This window comes from Artibeus jamaicensis, unplaced genomic scaffold (assembly GCF_021234435.1).
Source record: "Artibeus jamaicensis isolate MK-2021 breed Jamaican fruit bat unplaced genomic scaffold, CSHL_Jam_final contig_135, whole genome shotgun sequence".
NCBI classification, from domain to species: Eukaryota; Metazoa; Chordata; class Mammalia; order Chiroptera; family Phyllostomidae; genus Artibeus; species Artibeus jamaicensis.
This window is the reverse complement of record NW_026521267.1, coordinates 1176425-1187729: the sequence shown is the minus strand read 5'-3', so window position 1 is coordinate 1187729 and position 11305 is coordinate 1176425. Positions and strand designations below refer to the sequence as shown.

General features: G+C 40.3%; 1 non-coding gene across 1 annotated transcript; it reads left to right on the top strand.

The window, feature by feature from the left end:
• The first annotated feature begins 7160 nt into the window (after window positions 1–7160).
• Window positions 7161–7266, top strand: LOC119045262 (U6 spliceosomal RNA). The gene has a single exon (XR_005081761.2). It is a non-coding gene; the product is annotated as a U6 spliceosomal RNA (small nuclear RNA).
• Window positions 7267–11305: the final 4039 nt, after the last annotated feature.

The following is an 11305-nucleotide window of genomic DNA, read 5'->3' as shown; positions in this document are numbered from 1 at the left end:
TAGGTAAGTTGTCCAAGATTATAGGTCCTGCAGATGGTGAGGTGAAACAGACCCACAGCCTGAGCATGTTCCCCTCTAAGTGCTGTTCTAGACAAACAGCTTTTAGACTTGTTCTGTTTTAAAAAGTTTTGTTAAGTAATGTCCCCAAACCTTCCAAGGTAATGGAACATTCCATTCTTTCCATCTGATCTATTCTTTCAATTCTCACTTTTTCTCCCATATAGTAAGTAACTTACTTTTCAAGAGTTAAAATCCTGTCCTTTGGGAATTGTGAGATCCAGGGAAATCTGAAAAACACTGTTTTCCTGGAAATTTAACAACAGTTACCTCTTTTCATTCATGTAGCATATTCCTGCCAAGGAGGAAATAATGCCCATGTGCTGGGACTATAAAAGCTCTACCTGAGTAGCAAAATAAATTAATTCAGCACCATTAATATTGGTTCAATGTACCTCCAAATGGAGGCATGTGTTTAAGTTTTATTATCAGCTTCTAGGGCAAAGCACCACATAGGAGCATCGGTCTTTAAAGGTCAAGAAATGAGGTGCCTCATTCTCAAGGTCCCCCTACCCTTGAGGAATGTCTACTGTCTCCTTCATAATTCTGTTATAATAATTTAGTGGAAATTCCTAAGGGAAGGGACAGAGAAATGCCAGGTTGAAAGCAAGGTATGCATTTAGTCTCTGACTGCAGCAGCCATGTGACCACCGGCAAGCTATCTCCTTGCACTGGGCTGGTCTTATCTGTAACATGTAGCTGCTCACAGGAAAGCCACCTCATGCTACTGTTTCAGGGTACAAAGAGATGTGAGATATGCTCAGAACAGGATGCAGATACTGAATGCTGGCTTTACAGAAGTTCAGCAAGGGGTTAATGTCCCTTGGAACCAAGGACAATGATAGGCAGGAGTACTAGATGACAGTGTGATTGCACTGTCTGGGGATAGGAAAAGTGGGAGCCAGGACTATCTGTGCAGGAGGCAAGACTGCAGTAGCTTTTATGCCAACCTTGAGGCTGTCTGGGTGGAGAAAAAATAGAACAAAAGCAGTCCTTAGCAGACAGTACAGAGTCTGGGCCTTCTATGGTCCCTCTTTTTGGGGAATTAATTCTACAGCCACACATGGATGTCCTCAGGTCCCCAGAGCTCAGGTCAGAGCAGCACGACTTAAACTTATGGTTGCCTCTGTGGCCCAGCCTAGGGGAGAGGCATCTCCAGTGGCCCATGACCCAAATTTGGGCTAGGAGCAGGAAAAATAACCCCTCCATGAGCAATGCTGCAGGAAAGGCTCTATTGACCAGTGCCAACGAGCAAACCTCCCTATCCAAAACTCTACCGTTACCAGGCCCTCTCCCTGCTTTATTTTAGGCTTCTCTTCGGTCTCATTGCATATGGAAGCTTCCCATAGCCCTCAGCTCATGTCACCAACCTGGCCCAAGCCTGGCCCCCTACCAGCCTCTGCAGCTTCTCTTGCTTATGGTGCTCTAAAAATGTACTGCCTTGCTTTGTCCCTAGAACTCAGGTCCTGCCTGCCTCAGGCCCTTTGCACACATGGTTAAACATACCTAGAATGCTTGTCTGCCAAGCTGGCCAACCTTGTACTCATCCATAAACCTCTGCTGAACTGTTATTGTCCCTACCTTCTCTGACTGCCTCCAACTTAAACAGCCTCCACCCGTATTATGCTGTCTCTGAGTTGCCTATCCCCTTTTGCCTTACTATCATAATTATCTGTCATGATGCCACTGTCTATGGGATTAGTTCCTGAAGACCTAAGTCCCCTATAGGCTATGAACCCTCAGGGGACAGACTTAGCCTATTTTGTGCCACTGCTCCCTGGTCTAGAATACAGACCCTGACCTAGAACAGCAAAGGAAGCTCCTCCACCCAATCCATCTTCCATATTTTCATCAGGCACACACAAAAAATCCCTATTTAAAATCCTTTAATGGGGAGAGGACATCTGCAAGATGGTGTAATTGGGAATTCTAGGCCCTTGTTTCCCCATGGAATAATTTAAAAAATTGGTACTGGCTAAAATATTTTATAGGAGTTCTGAAAAACAGTCAAACATCTACAGCAACCAAACAAATGTGTCCAGTTGAGAAAAAGTCACATTCAGTGTGGTAAGAAATTTTGTGGTGTTGGCTCATCCCTTCCCTGCGTCTCCTCATATGAAACCACCTGAAGACAGAAGCACCAATGCCTAGTTCCTCCCCTCAAACTGAAGGGAACAGAGCAGACAGACTATTGGGAGCTATCCTGCCTGGTTTCAGGATGTCTGTTAATGTAGCCTCATTAACAGACTAAAGAATTCCGTGGCTAGAGCTGAGTGAAAAGGCCTTGGGGACATCAGCCATTAAGGAGACAGAACTTTTCCCCCTGGCAGGAGCATAGCCCCTGCCTCCCTCACTTCCCCCTGCTTGGCCTGGGCAGATGACTGGTTAGCAAATGACAGGTAAGAGCCCTTCAAAAGGGGAGGGGAAACCTAAGACAGGCACAGTCACAATGGGCCACCAGGGAAGGACTTAGGGGTCTACAGAGAAGGGGCAGAAAGACCCTCACCCCTTGGCTTTGTCATAGCCTGAGTCCTTAGTCTTTCTATAAAAGTCTCCTAGTCTCTTGGCTGCTTTTCTCTCCCTGCCTGACTAAGCCTATGAACTATGTCAGAGGCAGCTGCAACCTTGTACTGGAACAGATATCTCCCTCCTGGGGTGAATCTGGCCAGAGAAAGAATATGTATTGTTTCCTTTGAGGCTTGCTCTGCCCTGTTGCTATGAAATGGACACTCGAGCTAAAGCCAACCCTGACCAGAGACAATCCCTGTGTTTCTTCAACTATTATCTGTGAATGATATCAGTTTCTCATGAGTGTAGCTTTTTAAGCACTGGTTGATGAGTTTTACATGTATACTATGTATCTCTGTGTGAGCTGAACTCAATAAAAACACAGGAAAAGAAATATTCAGGACCCTTCTCCTCTGAGAGACTCCCTAAGTAGATCATGTCTTGGTAGATTTATTCTCATCCGTGACAGTCTGGGGGAGCTCTGCGGGAGGAACCCCTGCCCACCCTGCACCCCCCAGCAGACCTTTTGGCAACATCCTAACTTGTCTTGGGTCTGCTGAAGGACAGGTCTCTGTTTTGTCTGACTGGGAACTCAGATGAGGAAAGCTATAGAAAACAGCAAGGTACTTATTGTGAAAGACATAGGGTGACTGCAGACCCACATATGACTGGGGCAAGAGGATAGTGGGTGGGAGAAATACAATAGAAGAACTCAAGCCCAAGGAGAAGTTCAAGTGAAATTGAGAAATTAAGACATTTAAAACCAGCTATGTATATGGGGGAATTGAAAACAGCATGCATACAAGCCCAGGGAAGATACAAGCTTAGAAGAAGTCCTGAGAAGAGCTTATGCCTTTGCCCCAGGCTAACTCAGAGGCTAAAACATATCCTGCTAATTAATAAAGGTCTTTTCACAGCATGGAGCCAATCTACAAAGACTGGGGAAAATGGCTACTGTTTCAAATACCCAATTTTTCAAAAAGAAACAAAGAAATCAAAAGGCATACAAAGAAACAGGAAAACAATACCCATTTAAGAAGAAAAATTGGTAGAAACTGTCCCTAAGGAAAAACAGGCATGGGACATACTAGATAAAAACTTTAGATAGATTAGGACTTCTGGCCAAGATGGAGGCATAAGTAGATATACTGTGCCTCCTTGCACAACCAAAAGAAGGACAACAACAATGTAAAAACAAAAAGCAACCTGAACTGACAGAAAATCAACTATATGGAAGTTGGACAACCAAGGAGTTGAAGAAACATCTATTCATACCGGTAGAAGGGATGGACACAGGCAGCCAGGTGCAGAGGACTCGCAGCCAGGTGCAGAGGACTCGCAGCCAGGTGGCAGCTGGAGGACCGGGGCAGGCAAGGCAGTGGCTAGCAGAAAGGGTGGTCCCACATTCCTGTGCAGATAACCTGGGAGGAACAACTGGGGAGTGAGAAAACTGTGCAACCCAGGATTCCAGTGTAGGGAAATAAAACCTCAAAGCCTCCAACTGGAAACACCTGTGGGGGTTGAGGCAGTGGGAGAAACCCCCAGCCTCACAGGAGAGTTCACTGGAGAGACCCACAGGGTCCTAGAATGTAAACAAATCTACCCACTCAGGAATCAGCACCAGAAGGACCCAATTTGATTGTGGGTATCCGAGGAAGTGACTGAAAACTGGCAGAGAGCAGAGCAAGTAGCACTGTCCCCTCTTGGACCCTTCCTCTACATACAGTACCACAATGAAGCAAGGTGGGTTGCCCTGCCATGGTGAACCCTACGGCTCTGCCCTTTATATGTACCAGGCATGCTGAGACAAAATTAAAAAAGCCCAAATGAAAGAACAGATCAAAGCTCCAGAAAATTACAACTAAGTGATGAAGACATAGCCAACCTATCAGATGCACAGTTCAAAGCACTGGTCATCAGGAGGCTCACAGAAATGGTTGAATTTCGTTGCATACTAGCTGAAAAAATGAAGGCTATGAAAGTGAAATAAAGGAAAATGTACAGGGAACCAATAGTGATGGGAAGGAAACCAGGACTCAAATCAAAGGTGTGGACCAGAAGAAAGAAACATCCACTCAGAAAAGAATGAAGAAACAAGAGTTCAAAAAAAAAATGAGGAGAGGCTTAGGAACCTTCAGGACAACTTTAATTGTTCCAACACCTGAATTATAGGTGTGCCAGAAGGGAAAGAGAAAGACCAAGACATTGAAAACTTATTTGAACAAATAATGGAGGAGAACTTCCCCAAACTGGTAAAGGAAATAGACTTCCAGAAAGTCCAGGAAGTTCAGACAGTCGCAAAGAAGCTGGACCCAAGGAAGCACACATCAGGCACATCATAATTACATTACTTAACATCAAAGATAAGGAGAGAATCTTAAGAGTAGCAAGAGAAAAGGAGACAGTTATCCACAAAGTAGTTCTCATAAGACTATCAGCTGGTTTCTCAAAAGAAACCTTGCAAGCAAGAAGCAGCTAGAAAGAAGTATTCCAAGTCATGAAAGGCAAGGACATACATCCAAAGTTACTCTATCCAGCAAAGCTATCATTTAGAATGGAAGGGCAGATAAAGTGCTTCTCAGATAAGGTCAAGTTAAAGGCATCCATCATCCCCTAGCCCTTATTATATGTTAAAGGGAATTATCTAAGAAAAAGAAGATAAAAACTATGAACAGTAAAATGAACAAACTCACAGCTATTAACAACTGAACCTAAAACAAAAACAGAAACAAATTAAACAAACAACTAGAACAGGAACAGAATCACAGAAATGGGGATCACATAGAGGATTATGAGAGGGAGAGTGGGGAGAGAGAGGAGGAAAAGGTACAGAGAATAAATAGCAGAAATGGTAGGTAGAAAATAGACAGGGGGAGGTTAAGAACAGTACAGGAAATGTAAACCCTAAAGAACTTATATGTACAACTCATGGACATGAACTAAAGGGGGAATGCAGATGGGAAGAGGTGTGCAAGGTGGAGGGGAATAAATGGGGGGGTGGGACAACTGTAATAGCATAATCAATAAAATATATTTTTTAAAAAAGACTTTAAAACAACTCTCTTAAATATGTGGAAAGAGGTAAAGAAAACCAAAAAACTGAAAAAATATTAGGAAAACAATGTATGAATATATGAAAACAAAATGAGAATATCAACAAAGAGATACAAATTGTAAAATGAAATCAATTTGTGGAGCTGAAAAATACAATACCCAAACTGAAAAATTCACTGTCAGGGTTCAACAGCAGATTTGAGCAGAAAAGAATCAGTAAACTTGAACACTGGACACTGAAAAGTCTTAAGAACAGAGTGAACAGAGCTTAAATTACTTATGGGGCATGATAAGCAGACCATTATACACATCATGGGAGTCTCAGATGAAAAGAGAGAGACAGAGAGTTATTAGAAAAAATAATGACTGAAATTTTCTCAAAATTGAGAGAATACATAGATCTACAAATCCAAGCAAAATGACAAAACAAGAAAAGATCAATATTCCTTATAAATATTGATGCAAAAATACTCAACAAATAGTATCAAACTGAATTCAACGATGTAGTGAAAGTATTAGATACCAAGATAAAGTGGGAATTAATCCTGGAATGTAAGGATGGTTCAACATATGAAAATCCATGAAGGTAATATGTCACATTAAGAGAATAAAAGAGGAAAAAAACCCACATGATTATCTCAAGTGATGCAGAAAAGATTAATAAAATCCATCACATTTTCACAATAAAAACAACCAACAAACTAGGAATAGAAGAAAACTAGCTCAACATAATAGGGTTTTCATAAATGAAAAACCCACAGCTAACATTATAGTCAATGGTGAAAGACTGAAAACCTTTATTCTATGACCAGGAACAAGAAAGAATGTCTGTTTTTCCCATTTCCACTTAACATAGTATTTGGAAGTTTTAGCCACCAATTAGGGAAGAAAAAGAAATAAAAGGCATCCAAATTTGGAAGGAAGAAGTAAACTTTTCTGTTTGTAGGTGACATGACCTTTTGTATAGAAAACCCAAAAAATTCCACAGGGGAGGAAAATAACTTGTTTGAAGTACGAAACAAGTTCAGCAAGGTTACAGGATACAAACTCAACACAATGTTGTTTCTGTATACTACAGTGAATCATCTGAAAAGAACACCAAGAAAATAATTTCATTTATTATACATCAAATAATTCTATTTACAGTATCATTAAACTGTAATATACAATAGCACTTACAATAGCATCAAAAAATAAAAACGCTTAGGAATAAAGTTAATTGGAGATGTGAAAGACTCTTAACACTATAAAATGATTCTGAAAGGCATTAATTAAATAAGAGTCCAATAAATACAAAGTTATCCCATGTTCATGGACTGGAAGACAGTATTGTTAAGATGTAAATGCTATCCAAAGTGATCCACAGATTCAATGCAATCTTATCAAAATCCCAGCGATGATTTTTTTTCCTGGCAGCAACAGAAAAAAACCAACCCTAAAAATCAAATGGAATATCTAAGGACTTCAAATCACCAAAACTATCATGAAAAAGAAAAACAAAGTCGAAGGCCTCATACTTCCTGATTTCAGAACATACTACAGTGCTCTCTTCAGCAGCACATAAACTAAAATTGGAATGATACAGAGAATATTAGCATAGTCCCTGCACCAAACATACTACAAAGCTACAGTAATTAACACATTGTAATAGTGGTATAGAGACAGACAAATACAGCAGTGGAATAAAGTAAGAACCCAGAAATAAACCCTCATACATATTGTCAAATGATCTTTGACAAGTGTACCAAGACCATTTATTGGGCAAAAAATAATCTTTTTAATAAATCATATTGGGAAAACTGGATATCCACATAGGAAAAAATGAAGTTGCATCTCCATCTTACATTATATACAGATTTTTTAACTCAAAAACGGATTAAAGAGACTTAAATGTAAAACTTAACACTATAAAACTCCTAGAATAAAGCATGGAAAAGTTTCATGATGTTAAATTGACAATGATTTCTTAGATAAGACACCAAAATACAGGCAAAAAGAAGCAAAAATATACAAGTGGGACTATATCAACATTTAAAAATCTGTGCATCAAAGGTCACTAAAAGTGGATAAAAAAGGCACCCACAGAATGGAAGAAAATGTCTGCAAATCATGTACCTGATAAGGTATTAAAATCCAAAATATATAGAGAACTCCTGAAACTTAACAACAACAAAAATACCTAATTCAAAAAGGTACCTAAACAGAGATCTTTCCAAAGAAGATATAATACAATAAACATATGAAAAGATGCTCAACATCACTAATCATTAGGGATACACAAAACCACAATGATATATCATCTCACACAAATTAGGATAGCCACTACAAAAAAAAAGAAAAGAACAAATTTGGGAAGGATGTGGAAGAACTGAAAACCTTAAGGGACTGTAAAATATAGCAACCACTATCAAAAACACCATGCAGATTGCTCAAAAAACTACAAATAGAATTACCATATGATCTAATAATTTTATTTCTGAGTATATCACCAAAAGAGCTGAAAGCACGGTCTTGAGATTATTGCACACTCCTGTTCACAGTAGCCAATAGGTAGACATAGCCCAAATGTCCATTCATAGATGAATGGATAAAGAAAATGTGGTATATTCATGCAATAAAATATTATTCAGCCTTACTAGGAAGGAAACTCTAATATATGCTACAACATACTAAGTGAAATAAGCCAGACACAGCAAGCAAAATATTACATTTACATCAGGTACCTAGAGTAGTCAAATTTATACAAACAGAAAGAAGAATAATGGTTCCAGCGATTGGGGGAAGGTAGGAGGTGAATTACTCTTTAATGGGTGCAGAGATTCAATTTGGTAATATGAAAATTTCCTGGAGATGGATGGTGGTGATGAGCACAACAATGTACTTAAATGTCTTTGAATTGTACACTTAAAATGGTACAGTTTATGTTACCATTTTTATTTTATCACAATAACTTTTATCACAATAAAAAATCCTTTAATGGCTCTTAGGCAATGAGATCTGTGGAGGCAGGACTAAAGGCAGTGGTGGGGAGGAAAATGAGGAGGGCTGGGACTGCTTATTGCATCAAATTCAAAACTGTTTTAAAGTTACTAGTCACACCTTACTCTCTCAACAAAGGTAATATCATGTCTTATTAAGATTCTTTCTACCTTAAATATTGTTTCTTTTTCCTTTAAAGATTTTATTTATTTATCTTTAGAGGGGAAGGGAAGGAGAGAGGGAGAGAAATATCAATGTATGTTTGCTTCTCATGAGTTCCGTGCTGGGAACGGACCTACAACCCAGGCATGTGCCCTGACTGGGAATCGAACTTCGATCCCTTGGTTTGCAGGCCCACGCTCCACCCACTGAGCTATACCAGCCAGGGCTATATTCTGTTTCTTTTTAGCACCCTTTCTTTTGGTCCATTCTCCACACCTCAGTAAAACCTACTTAAGATTTTTACCACCACTCTGAACCCTGGCAGCTGGAGGTTTCTCCCTTGGGATCCTTGATGCTTTACATACTTCCCCTCCCTGAGTAAGTTGTAGGTAGACTGCCTCCCTTCCTTCCAGTTAGACAGTGCCTCTCTGACAGCAAGGAACAAGCCATTCATCCCTAATCTCCAACCTCTGATACAAGAACAGAGCTGAACTTCTGCTGAGCCAATACTTGCTAGTGAAGAAGGCTCGCTGAGCCAATACTTGCTAGTGAAGAAGGTTGCTAAGGCTCGCTGACACCTTAGCAACTCACTAATTTGCCAAGATAGAACAGGCAGTCAGGGGAAGATGGAGGCATAGAAGATGCTCCAGGACCTGGGTGATGACCACCAGTAGAAGTAGACCATTTGGGAAGTGGCTGTTTGCCAGGATCCAGAGCCAGGTTTTCTACTTGTTGAGTTTTAAATGACAGCAGAGCAACAATCAGAAATGGGACTGTTCTATGAGAGATGACAGTGTTGGGATTGGGACTAGGGAACTATCTGCATTAAGGTGATAGTAGTTGACATCAGGAATGAAGAAGTCAGCAGCAGAGAGAAGACCCAGGAAATAAGTGCAGGCTGAGACACAACCTTGGGAATGCCCACTTACCCAACAATTGCCCTCTCATAGGCCTCCTTTTGTTAGGTTACTAAAACCCAAAGTTCCTGTTGCTAAGTGATTGTTAAAAAAGTATTCACAGAAAAACTTCTAAAGCAGCTACTTCCAAAGATGAATAGTGAGGACACAAAAGCAATACTAACACCTTGCAAATGTGAAAGTGTTTTATAAATCTTTTGACATAATTAAGTTTTATCATGGTCTATGTTAATCTAAGAACTAAGTTCTACATGATCAGATTAACAAGTCATATACAAAATTGTGAGGCAAAGGTTACTCTTTACTGTTTGTCTACCCACTAAAAATACCTTTAAATATGCAATATCCTATTACCAGAGACCAACAAAGCTGACACTTATATCACACAACATACAAAGACATATCCATATAACTACACCAAGGCCCTGGGAATATTTGTAAACAGACTTCCCAGGATCATACAACTAGCATGTTGTGAGACACAGACAAAATTTCCTGGCTTCCAATTACTTCCTTTTCCCTATTAATACAAGACTCTTCTTTAGACAACCAAAAACACACATTAAATTACATACACACAATCATTTAAGTTATACACCTTAAGTTCAGGGTGACATAAACAGAGTCTAAATAGAACATAACATTGTAGGAGCACAAAGCCAGAAACAGCCTGGCCTACAGGTACCTCCAAGCCCTTGAGGCCAAACCTAAAAGCCAATTTTATTCCATTGGGCTATGGTGTTTGTCCAGAGCTATGACACCTGCAGGAGAGACAAATCACATTTATGTGGACACCACTAACAAGGTTGTGTAAACATATAGATCAGGCCTACCCAGAGGTTCACTGAGGAAAATAATTCAACTTTAGTTTTGTTCTTTACAGGGGAGTCTAGAACAAGGCTGTAAGGAATGTGAAGTGGGCTGAAAGGTAGGGCAAGGTGTAGGATACACAAAAGCAAACAGAAAGCTTTGGCTGGGTAAACTTTGTTCCCAGCTGGCTGCTGCCAGGCCCACCTTCTGTCAGGGACAGGCAGGGGTCAAAGAGGAGAATCTAGGTGTGGGGCATTGATGTCAGAGGTTGGTGCCTGCCCCATACCTGGCTAGGTTTCTAGGAGCTTGGGATGGCAGGTCGGCTCTCAGAAATACAAGGTCTATTTGATTTGGATGGTGGCCACCTAATGTGTTGGCTAGTGCCTTCAAGGTTTTCAGTTAAAATACATAAAACAGCTATGTGCACCAAAGACTGCCACATATGCTAAAAACCGATCCAAAACCAAAACACGTTAGCAAACCACTAATTAGTCTCCTGGTAGGTTTAAATGGATTTTTCTCCCCTTTTCTGCATAAAAATTAGACAAGAATCAGCCCTGTCAATAACATACCTGTTGTTTTCTTTTCATAGGATGCAGTGGAAGGGAGGCTATTCCAGACCTCTTTACTAGGTTGTCCACTTCTCTGGTTTTTCAAGTAAGGTTCAAGGAGGGAGATGGACACACACTATATTAGTCAAACGACATTTATAAGGGCAGAAGTTGGGGGGTGCAGTCAGACAAAAAGTCACTTTTTAGACTTGGTTGGTAGACTTTTCATGAACCTTGTTCATGCCATGGTAACAGCAATAGGAAAAG